We start from the raw sequence: 22,458 nt of genomic DNA on the forward strand, positions 1-22,458 counted from the left end.
CACATGACCGCGCGGTTGTCCCGCGGAAAAGAGCTTGCGCACGGCAGGCAGAACACACTCGTGCTTGGAAGTCTGCCAGGACTATGCCTGAGCAGTTGTCTGATTCTGACAGAGAATCTATTGAGGAGGTGCAGAACGATACCCATTTTGACTCCGCAGAGGAGTTTGAGGACGGCGAGTCTGATCCTCTGGGTTTGTTGCCAACCCTTTTGCCACCTGCGACTACGGTGGCCCCACAAGAGGACCAACCTGTAATAGATGACAACATGGTAGATTCATTGGGTGCCCCTCTCTTTAATCCGGATGAGTTACATCATCCCAGGTCAGCAGAATGGCTTCCCGCTACTCATGTGGCACGTTATTTAGAGGAAAAAATCCGTACTCCTTTAAGCAAGGAGTCCCGCAACAAGTTGCGAGCGGAATGCCCCCGCCCTTTGATACCCAATAAGGTGTGTGAGACACCGGTGGTGGATCCAAAGATGGTGCAATTCCTCACCAAGACAAAATTTAACCCTAAGAAGGGACTTGATTCAGCCTTACGCGCGGTTCAGGATAAACTCCTGGATATCACGGGCCCTCTGGCGAAAATTTTCGACATGGCCGAGTCCGCCAAGGCAGAGGGTAGACTGGTGGACCCTGTTGAGTTGGGAGGTTGGGCCCAGAGGGCCATTTGCATGGCGGGCAACGTCAACACCTCCTTAGCCATTGAACGCCGTAAGGCCATCTTAATGAAGGTGGAGCCTAAGCTCTCCAACCTCGCCCTGTCGGAGGCAGGCAAGAATGCTCAGGGTCTCCTATTCGGAGAGTCATTTATCAAGGAGCTGGGCAGATTTGTCGGGTCCTTCACGGCTTTGGACAAGGCCCAGACTTCGATGAAAAGGGTGTTTAACACCCGTTTTTCCAACAGGGCCGGCAGCTCTAGGGGCCTGTCCGGCCGGTCCGACTTTCATTCCCGTGGAACGGGAAGAGGCTCCTTCACCTATAGGTCCTCCCTACAGGATGCCAGACATCAACCCTCCTTCTTCCCTTCCCGGGGTTTTACAGGACGCTCCAGAGGTTACCGTGGAGCCCCATCTCATCGACGACCAGTTGGTAAGTGCCTTGCCCGTCCGTCCATTGTTTTCTTCGACAGATTGCGTAGGGGGCAGGCTCCGTCACTTTTTCAATGCCTGGTCCGAGATCACCTCAGACCGGTGGGTATTAGAGACCATCAGAGGTTTCGAGATAGACCTTGTAGCTCCCCCAGACCTGCTACCAGTCCCCAGACACATTCTTTGTACCGGGTCGGTTCAGAGTCTACTACACAGAGAGCTAAAGGAGCTCGTCCGCAAACAAGCGATCGAGCGCACCTCACCTCAGGCAGCGGTGGTAATCAGCAGTATGTTTCTGGTGCTAAAAAAGGGTGGCCAATCGCGCCCAGTCATCAACCTACGGTCCCTCAACTCTATAGTCCAGTATCGCCATTTCAAGATGGAGGGTATCCACCTCCTAAGAGACATGCTTCTCCCGGGCGATTGGATGGTCAAACTGGACCTCAAGGACGCCTACCTTACAGTCCCGGTGGCTCCGGCTTCCAGGAGCCTGCTCTGTTTCCCGTGGGGAGACCAACTTTGGCGCTTCACTTGCCTGCCTTTCGGTCTCTCCTCCGCCCCTTGGTGCTTCACCAAGGTGATGAAGCCTGTGGTGTCTTGGCTCCGCAGCAGAGGGGTACGCATGATAATATATTTAGACGATGTTCTTATCATGGCGAAGAGTCTGGCTCTTCTTCGCTCACATCTTGCCATGGCCACCGGTCTCCTCACCCGGTTGGGTTTCATCATAAATCGGGAGAAGTCGTGCCTCATTCCTTCGACTTCTATGGAATTCTTGGGTTTCAGGATAGATTCCTCTTCCCTGACCCTTCATCTGCCGCTGGTCAAGGTCCGTGCTATTCGCAAGGAATTGCGACATGCTTTGCTTCGTCCCCAACTGTCTCTGCGACACCTGGCGCGCCTTATAGGTCTCCTGGCGGCGTCCATACAGGCCATCTTCCCGGCTCCTTTGCACTACCGAGCTCTCCAGAGGCTCAAGATTGCACACCTCCGGGCCGGTGCCGCTTACTCGGACTTGGTCACGCTCGATTCGGAAACGAGGGACGAGCTTCAGTGGTGGATCCAGAACCTTTCGGTCTGGAATGACAAAGCCCTGTTAGGTCCCCTTCCGGATTTGATTATCGAATCCGACGCCAGCTTACACGGCTGGGGGGCACATTGCAATGGGATATCCACGGGCGGTCCTTGGTCCCCAGAAGAGTCCCGCCTCCATATCAACGGCCTGGAATTATTGGCGGGGTCCTTGGCGATTCGCAGTTTCGCCAACGGTACTGTCACTACATGTATCAGACTACGGATGGACAATGTCTCCGCAGTCCGATACGTGAACGGGATGGGCGGTACCCGCTCCTCGGTCCTGACTTATCTGGCTCAGGATTTCTGGGAGTTTTGTCTTACCAGGGGTATAGTGGTTGTGGCGGAACACCTTCCGGGGCTCCACAATATAGTGGCGGACTGGAATTCGCGTTATATTTCGGATTCCAGCGACTGGAAGTTGGACGAGGGGGTGTTCCTAGCTTTAGCATCTCGCTGGGGTCATCCATCGATAGACCTCTTCGCGAGCCGTTTGAACGCCCAGGCTCCCAGGTTCTTCAGCTGGCGTCCGGATCCTCTGGCGGAGGCGGTGGACGCATTTCTCCAGCAGTGGGGAGGTGCGCTGATGTATGCTTTCCCACCATTTGCGTTGATTCCCCGGGTTCTCCTTCAGGTTCAGCTCCAATCGGCAGATCTAATCCTCATCGTCCCGCTGTGGAAGTCTCAGCCTTGGTTTCCTCTTCTTCTAGACTTGCTGGTGGATTACCCAATCCTTCTTCCGGATCTCCCCGAGCTCTTGCGGGATCCCATGGGGAGTCCACATCCCCTCATTCTGTCGGGGGGGCTTCGTCTGCTCGCCTGCAGGATCTCGGGTTCCCCGTTTCACTGTCTGGAGTTTCGGACACGACTCTTTTCTTATTGGAGAGCGCATGGGCTCCGGGAACTAGACGAGCTTATCGCTCCGCCTGGGACTCTTGGGCTCGCTGGTGCGGGGAGCGGGACCTGGATCCCCTTCGGGCCCCTGTGAGTTCGGTCTTGTCCTTTTTGTCTTCCTTGTTCGACTCCGGCAAGGCCTATCGCACCATTAATCTCTACAGGTCGGCCATTTCTTCCCGGCACGAGGGTTTTGACGGTACGCCTGCGGGCCAACATCCTTGGGTGTGTCGCCTCCTGAAGGGCTCCCGTTTGTCCCGTCCTCCCAGGCCTCGCTTCACGACAACTTGGGATGTGAGTTTGGTCTTGAATTTTCTGAGGGTTTGGCCTTCCAATGACCAATTGTCACTACGGCAGTTGTCGGCTAAACTGGTCACGCTTTTGTGTCTCATTTCGTGTAAACGGGTGTCTGATGTTAGGGCTCTGGACCACGACGCGCGGTCTTTTACGCCTAGTGGGGTTCTCTTTAACATCTCCAGACGCACTAAAACGAACATTCGTGCCGTTTCTTACCCGGCTTTTCCTCAGTGCACTCAGCTATGCCCGGTGGCATGTCTTCGGGAGTACGAATCTCGTACGGCGGCTTTTCGGGTCCCTCTTTTACCCAATCTGTTTCTGTCTTTTCGTAGGCCCTATGCTCCTGTCTCCAGTGTGACGTTGTCTCGCTGGGTTAAGGAGATTATGAGTTTGGCCGGTGTTGACGTCGCTATCTTTACAGCTCATTCCGTCCGCAGTGCTTCCGCTACCTCTATGTCGGTCTTGTGGTCCCGCCTGGAGGATGTTATGTGCTTAGCGGATTGGTCTAGGGTTTCCACTTTCCGCGAGTTCTATTTTCGCCCAGAGCCTCATGCTTTTAACGCGGTCATATCTCAGCTTTAAACTTGCAATAGGAGCCTCCGTGTCTTGTTATAAAATTTCATGATTTTCCTATTCCATGACGTAAAGTCATGATTTTATTAAAGACACGGAGGCGAGTATTGCCCTCCCTTGCCCTCCCTGGGGTTTTTTGCGGGGGATCTGTTATCGTTTACTTGTTATTTATTGCTTATTGGATGTTCACATTTTTTGAGTGTTTAGTCTATTTGCTATGTTCTTCATAGGTGTCGTGGTGATACTACCTAGTATTTTATTTCTCGTTTCACAGGTTGACGTTCTCCTCCTCAGCATCTTTGGTCTCAAGTCGCTCGTTGGCGTTCCAGAGGCGTCTGAAGTTTGTTGGTGCCGTTCGTTTGGCTAGTTGGTCCTGTGGTTCGGACTATTGGTTTGGCGGTTTCATGAAGATCCAGTTGCCGGAAGAGTCGGTTTATGTGGCGGTTCAAAGAAAGAGGATGTTCCCAGGAAGTGGAGGTCCTTATATACTGGGATAAGGGGAGGAGTCGGTTACATGGGTGTTCTTCTGTGATTGACATGTTCTTTTCTTTGCTGCTATGGTTACAGTAAAGGAAGTTAATGCAATACTCGCCTCCGTGTCTTTAATAAAATCATGACTTTACGTCATGGAATAGGAAAATCATGAAATTGTCTAGTATAGCTAGATTTGTATTGTGGTGTGTACGTCTATATGTATATATATTTATAACCATTGATCTATAAATATATATAGATATAGCGTATAATTAGATTACGATTATCCCCCCCCTGGTTTACCCTTTCCCTACCCTGATTAACCCCTGGTTGTAACCCCTACTTAAACCCTGCCACCCCCTTCCCCTCACTGTACACTTGCAGGGTATTTAACCCCTGCATTGCTGTACAGTTCTGATATTATCCCCATTGTTAATCCTTTGTGTTTGTGGTCGGCTTACACCCCTGTAAGACCACCGTTAACCCTCGGTGTACCCCATAGGGATAGTATAGAACTAGATGGGTGGGTTGTTAATATTACTTGTATGCGTGAACTGTATAGTTAGTTTATGGGTGGAATTGGGAATGTGTAGTGTAGTTTAGGATTGTATATATTTAGTGCTGTATTGTTAGTGTATTGCGTGCGTAGTGTATTGTAAGTAATAAATACTGTGTTACTTGTAACTATCTGTGTAACGTGTAGTTATTGGCGATAGTTAGTTCAGTAAGGCGCATGCAGATAGCGTAGCGGTCAGTGTAAAGCATAGCGGAAGTATTGTGTTATTGTTATGTAAAGGTATAAATAGGCGGAGTCATCACTAGACGGCTCCTCCTATTTATGAATATTGGTGATTAATATTCCCCCTTTACATTGGCGAGTCAGGCCCACTGCTTAGATTTTGAAATCTGTGTTTGGTTTTGAGGCTAGAGGTCGGTTGTCCTGTGAATTGTCAGGCAAGAGAGATGTGGTCAGCGGTCTGAACGTCTAGGAGAGACGTGGTCAGCGGTCTGAGCGTCTAGGACCTGATAATTCGGACAGGTAACGCGACTCTTCCTCACAGCACCAAACGCAGATCAAAATCTTTAGCAGAGAATCTATAATTGTTCTGTGAATTAATATTTTGCTATTTGCTTTACACGGTCACTGCATCGCTCAAGTGATTGCGAGGGAGAAGAGGACACGTCACTGAAGGAGATCCATCTTCATTGGAGCGGCGTACAAGTCCGGGAAGAAGCGATCCGGGAAAATGGACTTCTTCCAAGCAGCTGCTAGGACGAAGAGGTACGGCCCCAAGGAGAGGATGGACGCTCATCAAACGGTGAGTATGGACTTCCCCACACTGCAGCACTTGAGCAGACACAGCACATTTAACCCCATCCTCCCCACCACATACAAGTCAGCAGAAATGCTGTGGTCCGATTTGTTGGCACAGGCTTGTAGTTATGACAAGCTTTGTGCGAACAAACGGATGGTGTTAAACAAGGCCACTAAACGGCTTCAGATGCTGGCCAAACTCGTTCATACGTTTAAGGGCTAGCATCTGTAAGCCAAAGGAAGTGGCGCTGGTGTCTCAGTCAACGGAGACAATTCCTCTGGCCGTTCACTGCCTATGCTGTGCTAGTAATTCGGACCCGGTTTTGGCATTACGGGCACAGCTGGCGGAGAATGTGCAGTCTACTGTTGACCGAGATGCGCAAGTGGCTAGGTTAGAGTCACAGTTAGTAGAGCTAAGGAGGCAGAAGGAGGAAATTGAGGCTAAGTTGACTCAGTCTTATACTGAGGTCAAGGCCTTCAAGGAGCAGACTGCCTCTACTAATGTGACGGTAGCCAAATTGAAGGTTTAGGTTGCTGTAAGCTCCCAGATAATGACTGGCATGCAACAGGTCATCACCAATTTGGTGCCGGCCCTTTCTTTTCCTGTAAAGCCAGGGTCGGAATCTCCCAAAACTTTGCCCTATGCAGGGCAAAAAGGGGGGGAGAGTAGTCTGTGACAGGCCAAATCACCAGACTAAGCCTGTCCAGACTAACAGAGATTTTTCCCTGACTTTGGGGAAAAGAAACATCGTGAAAAGTGCCTCCCTGAGGATGGAACAATTCAGGGAGCGCGGTTGCAGTGTGAACGGACCTAAGCCATGCCGGGCAAACATCAAATGTTTTGCGTGTGGTGGCTTGGGTCATATAGCGAAGCACTGCAAAACACACAAGACAGAAAGCCCAATCAGGTGCTTCAGGTGTGGGAACAAAGGACACATTGCAAGGAATTGCCCTTGCGCAAGTAATTGCAATGTGTCCAGTGATGGGATTCAGGTAACAAATCGTGCAGCGGGATCTAGTCAGCTTGGCCATAAAGGGGTTACCTCTCGGCAGCATCATCAGCGGCTGAGGGGTCAGAGTGGCCAAGCTAGGCTAGGCAACATTTGACACCCCTGTACTATTTGTTACACAGTGTGTTCCCTGTGTATGTCCATGTTGTGTGTTTTTGTTATCTGTTTGTACGTTCTTCTTGGTGTTGATGGTGGTCCTTGTCTATGAATGTGTTCCACCATGCTGATTTATGTAGTGTTGTAAGTCCCATCTGCTGTCTTTGTTTCATTCTGTGTCCCCTTGGAGTGGAATAGTGTTATACTGTGGATCGGGAACGTATAGGTTCGCGAGCAGATAATATCACACAGGAAATCCTGCTGGTCGGGAGAAGGCATAAGGACCTTCTCCATGCAGCACACAAAGGATGATGTGATATCATTCTGGGCAACCAGGGTCTCGGATCGATACAGATAACACTGTTGTGCTCAAGGTTTTCGGTAGGGCTGTGTGGCGCTGGGGACTGGGGCGGACAGACAACATTGGTGTAATGTTGTGCTGCGCACTTAAATCTAGTCCGAGCAGGTAGCACAGCTATGATAGAGATTGGACGCAGAGTGTTTGGCAGCAGAGTACGGACTGTGTTCTTGTGTTGTGGGGTCCTGGGGAGCCAGGGCATGCCTATGCCATTGGTTCTGCGGGCCTCCACAAGATGGGATCACAGGGGGAAATCAGCCTGGGTGCACATGAGTGGACAGGGATGCGGTGCCATCAATAACAAGATGGTGCTTTTTCCACAGAACTCCAGTTATCCTAACCTAGTAGGGTGGCCATCCTTATCTGTTGGTGCAGAGGGATGTGTAGCAGAGGACACGCTCCTCTGAAGGTAGGGTGTTCAGACACCAGTGTTGGGATAATGAGGAGTCCTGTGAGATAAAGGGCAGCCCAATACCTTTCTCTACCCATGGGTCAAAGGTATTGGTGCTGGGAATTTTGTACATTTAATTGCACTGTTAGGGGAGAAATTCCCCTGGGAGCGCCTGGTATTTTCTTCTGCCATAGGTTTTATATGGAGCGGAGGAAAAACCCAGGAGAGGCCACGGAAGAGGCCAGCGATTCCGCCTGACACTCTGGGGAGGCTCCAGAGGATCCCACTGGATTTTGGCAACCAAGCGACCTCTGCCTAGAGGTGTTCTAGAGATGGAAGACTGTGCCACAATCCAGCGGGAGCATTATTTAAGGCTCTGGAGGAAGATTCGGAGATGTTCGGGTGGAAGAGCATATTATCACTTGTTTCACCCAGTGAAACTTCTTCTGGTTCTGGTGATCGTCATCTACAGTAGACTGTGTATCGGAGGGTCAAGGGACTTATTGACCAAAATACACCAGAACCAGACAGAACTTTACAGAACTATCCGGAGGAGGAGGCTCAGGACATAACTCAAACATTGTTCCTGTAGCCAAATATTGTATGGACACACTTTGTTTTCTATGAGGGTTCGGGACGTAGAACTTGTACTACCCTGAAACCCCATAGCACATTGTATTTATTGATTTTGTTTGTAGGTTGATTGTGTACCCATAGACACTCTAGGTGCAAATGTGTGACAGCCTATATTTGATTGTACACATTTGCATCCTATAGTCGTTTCCCATTGACACGGGGGTCTACGACCTACCTGTGTCTTTGGAGGTAGAGAGGAATGCCAGGTTGCATGATGGAAACAGACTTTGGATAGGAGAAAGTTGGGACTGAGGTTGTGAGGGTGAACCCGCTCCAGATGCCTTGGAGGCCATACCTGAAGATCGGCAGAACTACCGAGAGACTGTGGGGGTGTGGTCACTCCAAAGTGGGGGTGGCCGACACCAAGAGACTGTTAAAGAAAGGCCAGTTAAAGACTGTGAGGGTGAACCCGCTCCAGATGCCTTGGAGGCGGGCCATACCTGAAGATCGGCAGAACTACCGAGAGACTGTGGGGGTGTGGTCACTCCAAAGTGGGGGTGGCCGACACCAAGAGACTGTTAAAGAAAGGCCAGTTAAAGACTGCGAGAGTGAACCCGCTCCAGATTTGGGGGGGGGGGGGGCTACGACACCTGAAGATCGGCAACTCCCGAGAGACTGGGTGTGTGTTATCCTAAAGATGTCAAGAAAGTTCCAGCAAGAAGAAGACGGTGTATCCTGTGGATGGAGGAGTAGGTTACGGTGAAGGGCAGGTCGGAGGAAGCTGGATGAGGGATGTTTAAGTACCTAAAAATCAGTGGGCACTACAGTTCTTCCTGAACTTCCACCATGGATGGGGTTGAGGGGGGGCAAATATATCTCAACCCGTTCCCCCAATATATTGTCGTATTATATAGTCCGACAACAGGGGGATTGTTGAGGAAGGGTTGAGACGTATGCATATATATCCATGCATGCCTGCAAACACATGCGGGCATGTATGGTATATATGTGCATACATTAACCACAGCATCATGGGACGATGTGCGCAGATGTGCCCAGCATCTGCGCACGTCTGCCCATGGTGATCCGCAGGGGCTCATGGTGGCCTCTGTGGGAAATATGTGCCTTCTTTAGACCGTGCCCCTTATAATATATATATGGTGTGGCCCCTTATAACATATATATATATATATATATATATATCTATAATCCCCCTTAGAATACATTATGCCCCTTATATATGTGTATATATATTATCAGGAGGACATATATGTGTATCTGCTATGGCTCTCCCCCAGGTGTATGTATATATATATATATATATAGGCCTATAACTGCCCATGTATGCCCCCAGGTTTATAATCAGTATATATATGTATATAGATGCGCCCCAAGTATCTATATACATACATACATATATATATATATATATATATATATATATACTTAAATTTCCCCGGCGTTCAGCCAGTTCCTGCAGGGGGGTGGATATGTCTCCAGGTGGCTGGTGATTTCAAAGGCTAAGGGATCAATTGATTTGAGGCACTTTGTTGAGTTTATCAGCCTATTTACTATGCTCGGCCCCACCTTGTGTTTGTGACATGACTGGGCGTGTGGTGCTGCTAGCCTCAGAGGGCCAACTGGCATGCATACGTCACAGATAAAACAAGAGAGAAAAAACAGGAGGCAGCGCCTCGTGTGTAAAACCGTGTGGTATTTTTATAAAAACCACCAAAGCACTGATTGCGCTTACCGTGTATGGTTGTGAGAAGGCACAACTCCTCTGGATTGCTTTAGCTGGTAGTAGGCCCGTCCAGCTTGCGGGGGTGACTGCTGCTGCTGCCTAGGTCCTTGACGGTAGCCGTGGGGTACGGTGTCCGGAATTGGATAGTGGTGGAAGGTGATAAAAAAAAAATATATATATGTGCATATATATTGAACCTTAACGGCGCTGCTGCAGAAGACAGGACTCAGGTGCATAAAATAAAGTTGGTTCTTTATTTGATAAAAGTCTACGCGTTTCTGGGGCGGACTGCCCCCTTCATCAGGACAATGGGTCTGTTCTATGGGGGTTTACTGTGCTTTTTATTTTTTTTTTGTGCTTTTTATTAGTTTTTTTTTGGCGCAAAAAACGGGATTCTGTGGGCGTTAGAGCGCCGGCGGGGGGCGTGTCTGCACGTGCTTTTGTTGTCAAACGTTGCTATGGCGCTTGCTGGCATATTATTGGCTATGTATGTATTACCAGTCGGTTGTTGTAGGACCTGGCGTGGGCGGGGTGGTGACGTCACACTCCTGGTTGTCTGGGCTGGCTTAGTTATGCTGACGTTTTAAAGAAGGCGGTCGGACTGTAGTGCTTCTGCTTCTCTTATTGGTGTGTGGGCCGACTGTCCATGCGTCATCTGGGAGGGCTTAGATGACGTATTTTGTGGGCGGTGCGTTGGTTCTCGTGATGCTGTGTTAACGTCCTCACTTGCTTGGTATGTCCGTCCTTGTAGTAGGCGTGGCTCGGGTAGCGCTGGTCTGCTGCGTTCTGTCTTATACAGAAGTGAGTGGTGTGGCTCGGGTGCTGTTTTAGGGTCTCCAGTGGTTTCATCTGTTAGACTTAAAAGTAGTTATTAGTATTCCCCCAGTATATGTGTGGTTTTTTGTTGAGATAATTAATGTGTGAGGGGTATACAAGATTGTTCAACGTTTCCGGCTTAGATTCATATGGATATATTACATACCGCAGCATGTGTAGGCATATATAGGGGGGTTATTAGTGTAGCAGGGGTATGGGCTGGTCTTTCTGTATATACACCGCGTGTGGGCGGGGCGAGAGGTTTATAAAACAAATGGTCATAACAAGGGGAGATGAAATAAATCTCAAATGTGGGTACGCATGGGGGTAGTGTGAGTAGAGAAAAAAGATAGAAATAGTAGAAATAATAGAAATAAAGAAAAAATAAAACTAGTAAAAATTAAAAAATAAATAAAATAAATAGAATAAAAAATAATATAATAAAATAAAAATGAATATAAATAGATAAAAATAGATAAAAATACGTAAAGATACGAATAAGTATGGAAGTGGGAATAAACATAATTATCTGTATGTTGTGGGGGTAAATTGTAGGACTGTGTTTTCCCTATTGGCGGGGGCAAGAAAGAGGGTAGGGTGGTGAAGGTAACGGGTAAGTGTGGAATCTTGGAGTGGTCAATATTAATATATACCCATAAATGTGCTTGATATAAAATAAGCTACGTGGTTGGTGCGCGTGGGCGTACCGATGTATGTCTGTAGGTATTGTAGGACAAGAGTGTAGTTTGGAATTACAAGATGGTTTCACTAATCTCATTTAATCCAAAGGGGGTTAGGGTGTCCAGTTGAAATATCCAAAATACTTCTCGTCTCTGTAGGCTGGTGAATCTGTTGTAGGGGTTTGCTGGTACGTAGTCAATGGGTGTGATTTTTATCGCGTGTTTGTCTTTTTCTATTGTGGTCATGCAATGTCTGGAGATGCTATGTTTCATGCTCTGTTTCCGTATGTTATATCTGTGTTGGTTTAATCTACAATGTAATGGCTGTGTGGTGCGGCCCACATATTGGAAGGCCGCATTGACATTCGATCAGGTAGATGACATAGCTGCTTTTGCAGGTGAGGTTATGTTTGATTTTGAAAGTGGCACCGTTTTTTGTTGATGTGAAGGTTGTACTTTTGTGTGTGATGGTATTACAACAGAGGCAGCGTCTTTCGTTACATCTATAGCTGCCTGTTATTTTCTGTGTTGTATGTTTTTTATCTCCCGTGTCTCGTTTTAATTTGTTTGGGGCCACGGTACTTTTGATTGTGGGGGCTCTTCTGTATGTAATAATTGGTTTGTTAGGTAAGTATTTTTTGAGATAAGGGTCTTGTTTCAGAATGTGCCAATGTTTTGTTAATATTATGCGTATGTCATTATTGGATGTATTGTATTGTGTGATGAGGTTGAGATGTCGTTCTGTTTGTGTTACGTTTTCCTCTGTCATTTTTTTGGTCGGGCAATCTTTTTGCGTATTTTCAATACTTCTTTTATATGCGTCTGTAACGAGACTTTTTGGGTACCCTTTTTCAATGAAGCGTTTTTGTAGGATCTTAGCTTGTTTTTTGAAATCTGTGTCCTCTGTGCAGTTGCGTCTGACTCGTTTGTATTGACTATATGGAACGTTCTGTAACCATTTTTTGTGGTGGAAGCTTTTGTAATGTATGTAGCTGTTTGTGTCTACCTGTTTGAAGAAAGTTTTTGTGATGATGGTGTTGTTAGTGATGGTGATTGAGATGTCTAAAAAATCTATGTGGCTTCTGTTAAAATTTGGGGTTAGGGTAATCCCCCAGTTGGTTCTGTTTAGGTTTTGACAAAAATCTATTGATGCAGCTTCGTTTCCGTCCCAGATAATGAAGATATCGTCTATGTATCTTTTGTAATATATGATTTCTCTCCTATTGCTTTCATAGACGTGTATTTTTTCAAAATGGCCCATAAAAATATTAGCAAAGGCCGGTGCCACTTTCGTGCCCATCGCGGTCCCCCGGCATTGATGGTATATCTGATCATTGTAGATGAAAAAATTGTTTTCTAAAATAAAACGGAGGCTTTCTAGCAAGAATTGGATCTGTTGTGGTTTGAGTGTATGGTCTTCTCTCAGTGTGTGTTCTACACATTTGATACCTAAATCATGTTGTATGTTGGAGTAGAGTGCGGTTACATCCATTGTTAGTAAGGCATATGTATCCTTCCATGGGATGTCTGCTAGTTCCTGAATTAGTTGTCTGGAATCATGTAGGTAACTGTTTTGGGTTCGTACATAGGGCTGTAAGAATAGATCGAGGTAATGTGATAGGTTGCTTGTTGCTGAATTGGTGTTGGATACTATGGGTCTCCCTGTAGGATTTGTGATGTTTTTATGTATTTTTGGGAGATGGTAGAAGTAAGGGTTAGACGGTGATTTTGGGATCAGGAAATTTTTTACTTTTTTGTTAATGTATTGGTTCTCGTGCGCATTTTTGATAAAGGTGGTTAATTTCTTTATTATACTGGGGAAGGGATTTTCCGTTATTTTCTGGTAGTAATTTTTATCGTTTAAAATGTTTAGTGCTTCTTTTTCATAGTCTTCTATGTTTTGTAGGACTATTGCGCCTCCCTTTTCTGCTGGGCTTATTTTAATATTTTTATTATTCCCGAGTTTTTTAAGTGCAGTTTTTTCTGGGTAGGTTAGATTAGTTTTATTTTGGCGACTGGTGGTGGAGTTTTTTCCTGTTGTGATCTTTTTTATATCTGTTGCCACTAGCTTGAAAAAGGCTGGTATTAGGTGTCCTTGTCTTTGGAGTGGGAAGAAATTTGATTTTGGGCGGACTTCTTGGTGCTTGTATGTTTGTGTCACCTCCTGGTTGGTATTTTCTGTTGGTTGTGTGATTTGGCTCTTTTTTTGTTCATATTCAAAATGTCTTTTTATTGTGAGGTTTTTGCAGAATTTTTGTATGTCCAGATATAGTTCAAAGGGATTCACCTTGTTGTATGGGCAAAAGGAGAGGCCCTTTTGTAGGAGGCTATGTTCTGAGTCTGTGAGCTTGTGTGTTGATAGATGAAAGATTTTTATTGTTGGTGTAGGCTCATTCTTGTTTTTGTTATTTTTATTCTTTTTTAAGTTGGCTTTCCTTTTTTGGTGTTGCCCTCCTCTACATCCACGTGCTCTAATTTTCTTTTTCCCGGGGTTGGTTTGAAGAAGTCCGTTATGTGTGGCGTGATCGACGCTTGTTGCTTGGTAAATGTATGTTTCAGGGTTGGTAAGGGTAATGTGTTGTTTGCTCGGTCTAAAAAAGGGACCAGGGCTGAAGTTCCTGGAAGGGTGTTGTCAATGGTGATGCAGGGGGAGTTGGTTGCTTGTACAGGTGGGGGGCTATTGTGTACCGTGAGGATGGATGTGTCTAGGAGTAGACTATTGTTCTGTGGTGTGTGGCAGGGGTGGATCTCTGCTGTGATCATAATACTTTTTGTTGAGATATTTTTTGTTGGCGTTGGGCTCAAGAGGATGAGTGGGGATGAGTTAACGATGGACTCCTTACGTGGTGTACGTTTTTTTTTAAGATCAAGGTATTTCGATTTAAGGACTCTGAATTTCTCCAAAAATTCGTCAGTAGATGAGTCTAGATCATTTTTTTGGGGCGCCTGGTGAGTGTTGAGACTTAGCAGATGGTGTGTATGACCCATGTTGTGCGGATGTATTGTCTCTTCTATAGTGGGTAGTGTTGAGGTGTGTGGTGGGTGGTTGCTGGAGGGTATTGCTTGGTGTGCTGCTATGCTGGGGGTGGGATGGGTCTTATTGGGTGGAGCCACATTTTGTAATTTATATGCTGATGTTGTCATTTTTTCGGTATCTCTGTTGTGTGTTTTTTTATAAGCATTGTTGGTGAAAAAACGTGTTCTTGTTTCATGGTTGAATCTGGGTTTCTGGGTTTGTGCAGTGTTGGTCGGTTTCTGGTTTTGTTCGTTTGGGGTAACTGTGTTGTGTTGATTCGTCTTCCTCCGTGTGAGTCGGTAGGTTCCCTGTTCTCTATCGCGTCTATCTCGTTGTAATTTTTTTGCTTTATTAGCTATAATGTTCTGCTCGCTTTGGTAGATTCTATTTGTCAGATTTTGGTTTATTACCGAGTAATCTGGGTGGGATTCGTAGTGTTGTAGAGATTTTATGATTGTTTCAATTTTTTCTGTGTGGGTTTTGATGAGGGTTTCCCTTTTATTAGCAATAATTCTTAGCGCCGTTAAGGTTCAATATATATGCACATATATATATATTTTTTTTATCACCTTCCACCACTATCCAATTCCGGACACCGTACCCCACGGCTACCGGCAAGGACCTAGGCAGCAGCAGCAGTCACCCCCGCAAGCTGGACGGGCCTACTACCAGCTAAAGCAATCCAGAGGAGTTGTGCCTTCTCACAACCATACACGGTAAGCGCAATCAGTGCTTTGGTGGTTTTTATAAAAATACCACACGGTTTTACACACGAGGCGCTGCCTCCTGTTTTTTCTCTCTTGTTTTATCTATATTGCATCCGGAGCCTGGTGGGAACACACAGAACCCGGAGGACCCTTTAAGGCCCTTTTTTCGAAAGGAGGATCTGCAGCCTAAAAAACGTGTGAACAAAAACCGCAACCAGTAGAACAAAAAGAAAAGAAAAAAAGAAAAATGGAGTATTTTTCACAACGGACCCAGCAACGCAAGTCTTTGGTATTACGCTACACCTCAAGGAACAACACCTGCGACCAAACATCCATGACAACCAACAAAAACGACAAGGCAAGTTTTTCACATGATGAAACTAAAACTATGTGCGAACTATTTCATGAACTTGAAGACAATTTAAGAGATGAACTCATACACTCACTAGATGCCATGTTCTTACAAATATACACAAAAGAGAATCTAGCCCCAAGAGGCCTAAGACTGGGCAATGCCCCCTCTTTCCCAGAGGACCCAATCTTTTCTTATGAATGGAATGACTACTTAGACCAATGTGCGGCTGGCCTAATAAGAATTATTGCTAATAAAAGGGAAACCCTCATCAAAACCCACACAGAAAAAATTGAAACAATCATAAAATCTCTACAACACTACGAATCCCACCCAGATTACTCGGTAATAAACCAAAATCTGACAAATAGAATCTACCAAAGCGAGCAGAACATTATAGCTAATAAAGCAAAAAAATTACAACGAGATAGACGCGATAGAGAACAGGGAACCTACCGACTCACACGGAGGAAGACGAATCAACACAACACAGTTACCCCAAACGAACAAAACCAGAAACCGACCAACACTGCACAAACCCAGAAACCCAGATTCAACCATGAAACAAGAACACGTTTTTTCACCAACAATGCTTATAAAAAAACACACAACAGAGATACCGAAAAAATGACAACATCAGCATATAAATTACAAAATGTGGCTCCACCCAATAAGACCCATCCCACCCCCAGCATAGCAGCACACCAAGCAATACCCTCCAGCAACCACCCACCACACACCTCAACACTACCCACTATAGAAGAGACAATACATCCGCACAACATGGGTCATACACACCATCTGCTAAGTCTCAACACTCACCAGGCGCCCCAAAAAAATGATCTAGACTCATCTACTGACGAATTTTTGGAGAAATTCAGAGTCCTTAAATCGAAATACCTTGATCTTAAAAAAAACCGTACACCACGTAAGGAGTCCATCGTTAACTCATCCCCACTCATCCTCTTGAGCCCAACGCCAACAAAAAATATCTCAACAAAAAGTATTATGATCACAGCAGAGATCCACCCCTGCCACACACCACAGAACAATAGTCTACTCCTAGACACATCCATCCTCACGGTACACAATAGCCCCCCACCTGTACAAGCAACCAACTCCCCCTGCATCACCATTGACAACACCCTTCCAGGAACTTCAGCCCTGGTCCCTTTTTTAGACCGAGCAAACAACACATTACCCTTACCAACCCTGAAACATACATTTACCAAGCAACAATCGTCGATCACGCCACACATAACGGACTTCTTCAAACCAACCCCGGGAAAAAGAAAATTAGAGCACGTGGATGTAGAGGAGGGCAACACCAAAAAAGGAAAGCCAACTTAAAAAAGAATAAAAATAACAAAAACAAGAATGAGCCTACACCAACAATAAAAATCTTTAATCTATCAACACACAAGCTCACAGACTCAGAACATAGCCTCCTACAAAAGGGCCTCTCCTTTTGCCCATACAACAAGGTGAATCCCTTTGAACTATATCTGGACATACAAAAATTCCGCAAAAACCTCACAATAAAAAGACATTTTGAATATGAACAAAAAAAGAGCCAAATCACACAACCAACAGAAAATACCAACCAGGAGGTGACAGAAACATACAAGCACCAAGAAGTCCGCCCAAAATCAAATTTCTTCCCACTCCAAAGCCAAGGACACCTAATACCAGCCTTTTTCGAGCTAGTGGCAACAGATATAAAAAAGATCACAACAGGAAAAAACTCCACCACCAGTCGCCAAAATAAAACTAATCTAACCTACCCAGAAAAAACTGCACTTAAAAAACTCGGGAATAATAAAAATATTAAAATAAGCCCAGCAGATAAGGGAGGCGCAATAGTCCTACAAAACATAGAAGACTATGAAAAAGAAGCACTAAACATTTTAAACGATAAAAATTACTACCAGAAAATAACGGAAAATCCCTTCCCCAGTATAATAAAGAAATTAACCACCTTTATCAAAAATGCGCACGAGAACCAATACATTAACAAAAAAGAAAAAAATTTCCTGATCCCAAAATCACCGTCTAACCCTTACTTCTACCATCTCCCAAAAATACATAAAAACATCACAAATCCTACAGGGAGACCCATAGTATCCAACACCAATTCAGCAACAAGCAACCTATCACATTACCTCGATCTATTCTTACAGCCCTATGTACGAACCCAAAACAGTTACCTACATGATTCCAGACAACTAATTCAGGAACTAGCAGACATCCCATGGAAGGATACATATGCCTTACTAACAATGGATGTAACCGCACTCTACTCCAACATACAACATGATTTAGGTATCAAATGTGTAGAACACACACTGAGAGAAGACCATACACTCAAACCACAACAGATCCAATTCTTGCTAGAAAGCCTCCGTTTTATTTTAGAAAACAATTTTTTCATCTACAATGATCAGATATACCATCAATGCCGGGGGACCGCGATGGGCACGAAAGTGGCACCGGCCTTTGCTAATATTTTTATGGGCCATTTTGAAAAAATACACGTCTATGAAAGCAATAGGAGAGAAATCATATATTACAAAAGATACATAGACGATATCTTCATTATCTGGGACGGAAACGAAGCTGCATCAATAGATTTTTGTCAAAACCTAAACAGAACCAACTGGGGGATTACCCTAACCCCAAATTTTAACAGAAGCCACATAGATTTTTTAGACATCTCAATCACCATCACTAACAACACCATCATCACAAAAACTTTCTTCAAACAGGTAGACACAAACAGCTACATACATTACAAAAGCTTCCACCACAAAAAATGGTTACAGAACGTTCCATATAGTCAATACAAACGAGTCAGACGCAACTGCACAGAGGACACAGATTTCAAAAAACAAGCTAAGATCCTACAAAAACGCTTCATTGAAAAAGGGTACCCAAAAAGTCTCGTTACAGACGCATATAAAAGAAGTATTGAAAATACGCAAAAAGATTGCCCGACCAAAAAAATGACAGAGGAAAACGTAACACAAACAGAACGACATCTCAACCTCATCACACAATACAATACATCCAATAATGACATACGCATAATATTAACAAAACATTGGCACATTCTGAAACAAGACCCTTATCTCAAAAAATACTTACCTAACAAACCAATTATTACATACAGAAGAGCCCCCACAATCAAAAGTACCGTGGCCCCAAACAAATTAAAACGAGACACGGGAGATAAAAAACATACAACACAGAAAATAACAGGCAGCTATAGATGTAACGAAAGACGCTGCCTCTGTTGTAATACCATCACACACAAAAGTACAACCTTCACATCAACAAAAAACGGTGCCACTTTCAAAATCAAACATAACCTCACCTGCAAAAGCAGCTATGTCATCTACCTGATCGAATGTCAATGCGGCCTCCAATATGTGGGCCGCACCACACAGCCATTACATTGTAGATTAAACCAACACAGATATAACATACGGAAACAGAGCATGAAACATAGCATCTCCAGACATTGCATGACCACAATAGAAAAAGACAAACACGCGATAAAAATCACACCCATTGACTACGTACCAGCAAACCCCTACAACAGATTCACCAGCCTACAGAGACGAGAAGTATTTTGGATATTTCAACTGGACACCCTAACCCCCTTTGGATTAAATGAGATTAGTGAAACCATCTTGTAATTCCAAACTACACTCTTGTCCTACAATACCTACAGACATACATCGGTACGCCCACGCGCACCAACCACGTAGCTTATTTTATATCAAGCACATTTATGGGTATATATTAATATTGACCACTCCAAGATTCCACACTTACCCGTTACCTTCACCACCCTACCCTCTTTCTTGCCCCCGCCAATAGGGAAAACACAGTCCTACAATTTACCCCCACAACATACAGATAATTATGTTTATTCCCACTTCCATACTTATTCGTATCTTTACGTATTTTTATCTATTTTTATCTATTTATATTCATTTTTATTTTATTATATTATTTTTTATTCTATTTATTTTATTTATTTTTTAATTTTTACTAGTTTTATTTTTTCTTTATTTCTATTATTTCTACTATTTCTATCTTTTTTCTCTACTCACACTACCCCCATGCGTACCCACATTTGAGATTTATTTCATCTCCCCTTGTTATGACCATTTGTTTTATAAACCTCTCGCCCCGCCCACACGCGGTGTATATACAGAAAGACCAGCCCATACCCCTGCTACACTAATAACCCCCCTATATATGCCTACACATGCTGCGGTATGTAATATATCCATATGAATCTAAGCCGGAAACGTTGAACAATCTTGTATACCCCTCACACATTAATTATCTCAACAAAAAACCACACATATACTGGGGGAATACTAATAACTACTTTTAAGTCTAACAGATGAAACCACTGGAGACCCTAAAACAGCACCCGAGCCACACCACTCACTTCTGTATAAGACAGAACGCAGCAGACCAGCGCTACCCGAGCCACGCCTACTACAAGGACGGACATACCAAGCAAGTGAGGACGTTAACACAGCATCACGAGAACCAACGCACCGCCCACAAAATACGTCATCTAAGCCCTCCCAGATGACGCATGGACAGTCGGCCCACACACCAATAAGAGAAGCAGAAGCACTACAGTCCGACCGCCTTCTTTAAAACGTCAGCATAACTAAGCCAGCCCAGACAACCAGGAGTGTGACGTCACCACCCCGCCCACGCCAGGTCCTACAACAACCGACTGGTAATACATACATAGCCAATAATATGCCAGCAAGCGCCATAGCAACGTTTGACAACAAAAGCACGTGCAGACACGCCCCCCGCCGGCGCTCTAACGCCCACAGAATCCCGTTTTTTGCGCCAAAAAAAAACTAATAAAAAGCACAAAAAATAAATAAAAAGCACAGTAAACCCCCATAGAACAGACCCATTGTCCTGATGAAGGGGGCAGTCCGCCCCAGAAACGCGTAGACTTTTATCAAATAAAGAACCAACTTTATTTTATGCACCTGAGTCCTGTCTTCTGCAGCAGCGCCGTTAAGGTTCAATATATATGCACATATATATATTTTTTTTTTTTATCACCTTCCACCACTATGCATACGTCACAGTCACACTATGATGTCACATCCCTGAGAAGGGGGGAGGGGGGCTGTTTCTGAGGCTGATATAGGAGCCTGAAACCAGGAACAGGGGGCTCTTGCAACCAGACTACAATCAGAGACACATTGGGACTGCTGCCTGAAGGAAGAGAGGCCCATATGCCCCTGGAGATGGTTGAGTATACGCTGGCATGGCATTGTACCTCTGCCCTTGCAGTGCCAACCATATTCACCCCTTTCCTGCCTCCCTTCACTGCTGCCTGCTTACTCCAGTAGCAGCTGAGTGTGTGTTTTGGGGTGGGCTGCTAAGGAATGTATGTACAGCTAGAGTGTGGGGTGGAATTGGGAATTGTCTAGTGTAGCTAGGTTTGTATTGTGGTGTGTACGTCTATATGTATATATATTTATAACCATTGATCTATAAATATATATAGATATAGCATATAATTAGATTACGATTATCCCCCCCCCCCCCCGGTTTACCCTTTCCCTACCCTGATTAACCCCTGGTTGTAACCCCTGCTTAAACCCTGCCACCCCCCCCCCCTCACTGTACACTTGCAGGGTATTTAACCCCTGCATTGCTGTACAGTTCTGATATTATCCCCATTGTTAATCCTTTGTGTTTGTGGTCGGCTTACACCCCTGTAAGACCACCGTTAACCCTCGGTGTACCACATAGGGATAGTATAGAACTAGATGGGTGGGTTGTTAATATTACTTGTATGCGTGAACTGTATAGTTAGTTTATGGGTGGAATTTGGGAACGTGTAGTGTAGTTTAGGATTGTATATATTTAGTGCTGTATTGTTAGTGTATTGCGTGCGTAGTGTATTGTAAGTAATAAATACTGTGTTACTTGTAACTATCTGTGAATCGTGTAGTTATTGGCGATAGTTAGTTCAGTAAGGCGCATGCAGATAGCGTAGTGATTAGTGTAAAGTATAGCAAAGGTATTGTTATTGTTATATAAAGGTATAAATAGGCGGAGTCATCAATAGACGGCTCCTCCTATTTAGGAATATTAATTATCGATATGCGCATAATATTGGTGATTATTATTCCCCCTTTACAGCTTCTATCAAAATATGCTCATACAATGTGAATGGCTTGAATGAGCCCACCAAGAGGAACCGAATCCTGTATAACCTTCATAAGCAGAAGGTTGCTATAGCCCTCCTGCAGGAAATTAACTTTAAATCGCAGGAATAGATTTTTTTTCTCTGTGTGGTCCCATAGCACATTCACCGATGCCAAGGCCAGAGGGGTCTCCATAGCTATTCACAAATCAGTCCCTTGCAACATACTGGACACCAAATGGCATGATTCAGGCCGATACCTATTTCTTAAACTGTCCCTTTCTTCTAGGACACTTGTGATAGCCAATGTCTACTTCCCTAATACGAGGCAGATCTCGTTCGCCTCATCGGTGTTTGCTGCTTTGGATAGCTTTGCAGATGGCCTCCCGATCGTTCTAGGTGGTGACTTCAACTTCCCTTTAGCTGCTGCATTAGACACCTCAACAGGTAGGTCCTCTATGTCTGCTGGGACGGTCTGTAGATTTAGAAGACACCTACAGTCCTTGAGATTGGTGGACATTGGTGGCGCCATCTTTCTCCCACCATAAAAGATTTCATCTTCTTCTCTACCACTCTCAATTCATATCACCGCCTTGACTACCTCTTTCTCTCACATTCACTTCTGGACTTATCCCCTGCGACAGGCATTGAACCAATTCTCTTCTCTTACCACTCCCTTATCTGGGTGTCCCTGGGGTTGGGGGACCCTACACGTCTCTGGAGCTCATGGAAGCTTAAAGACAACATTTTCAGAGACCCTGTCTGCGTGGCAGATGTTAGATCCGC

The sequence above is a fragment of the Bufo gargarizans genome, chromosome 2 (assembly GCF_014858855.1).
Source record: "Bufo gargarizans isolate SCDJY-AF-19 chromosome 2, ASM1485885v1, whole genome shotgun sequence".
Taxonomy (NCBI): Eukaryota; Metazoa; Chordata; class Amphibia; order Anura; family Bufonidae; genus Bufo; species Bufo gargarizans.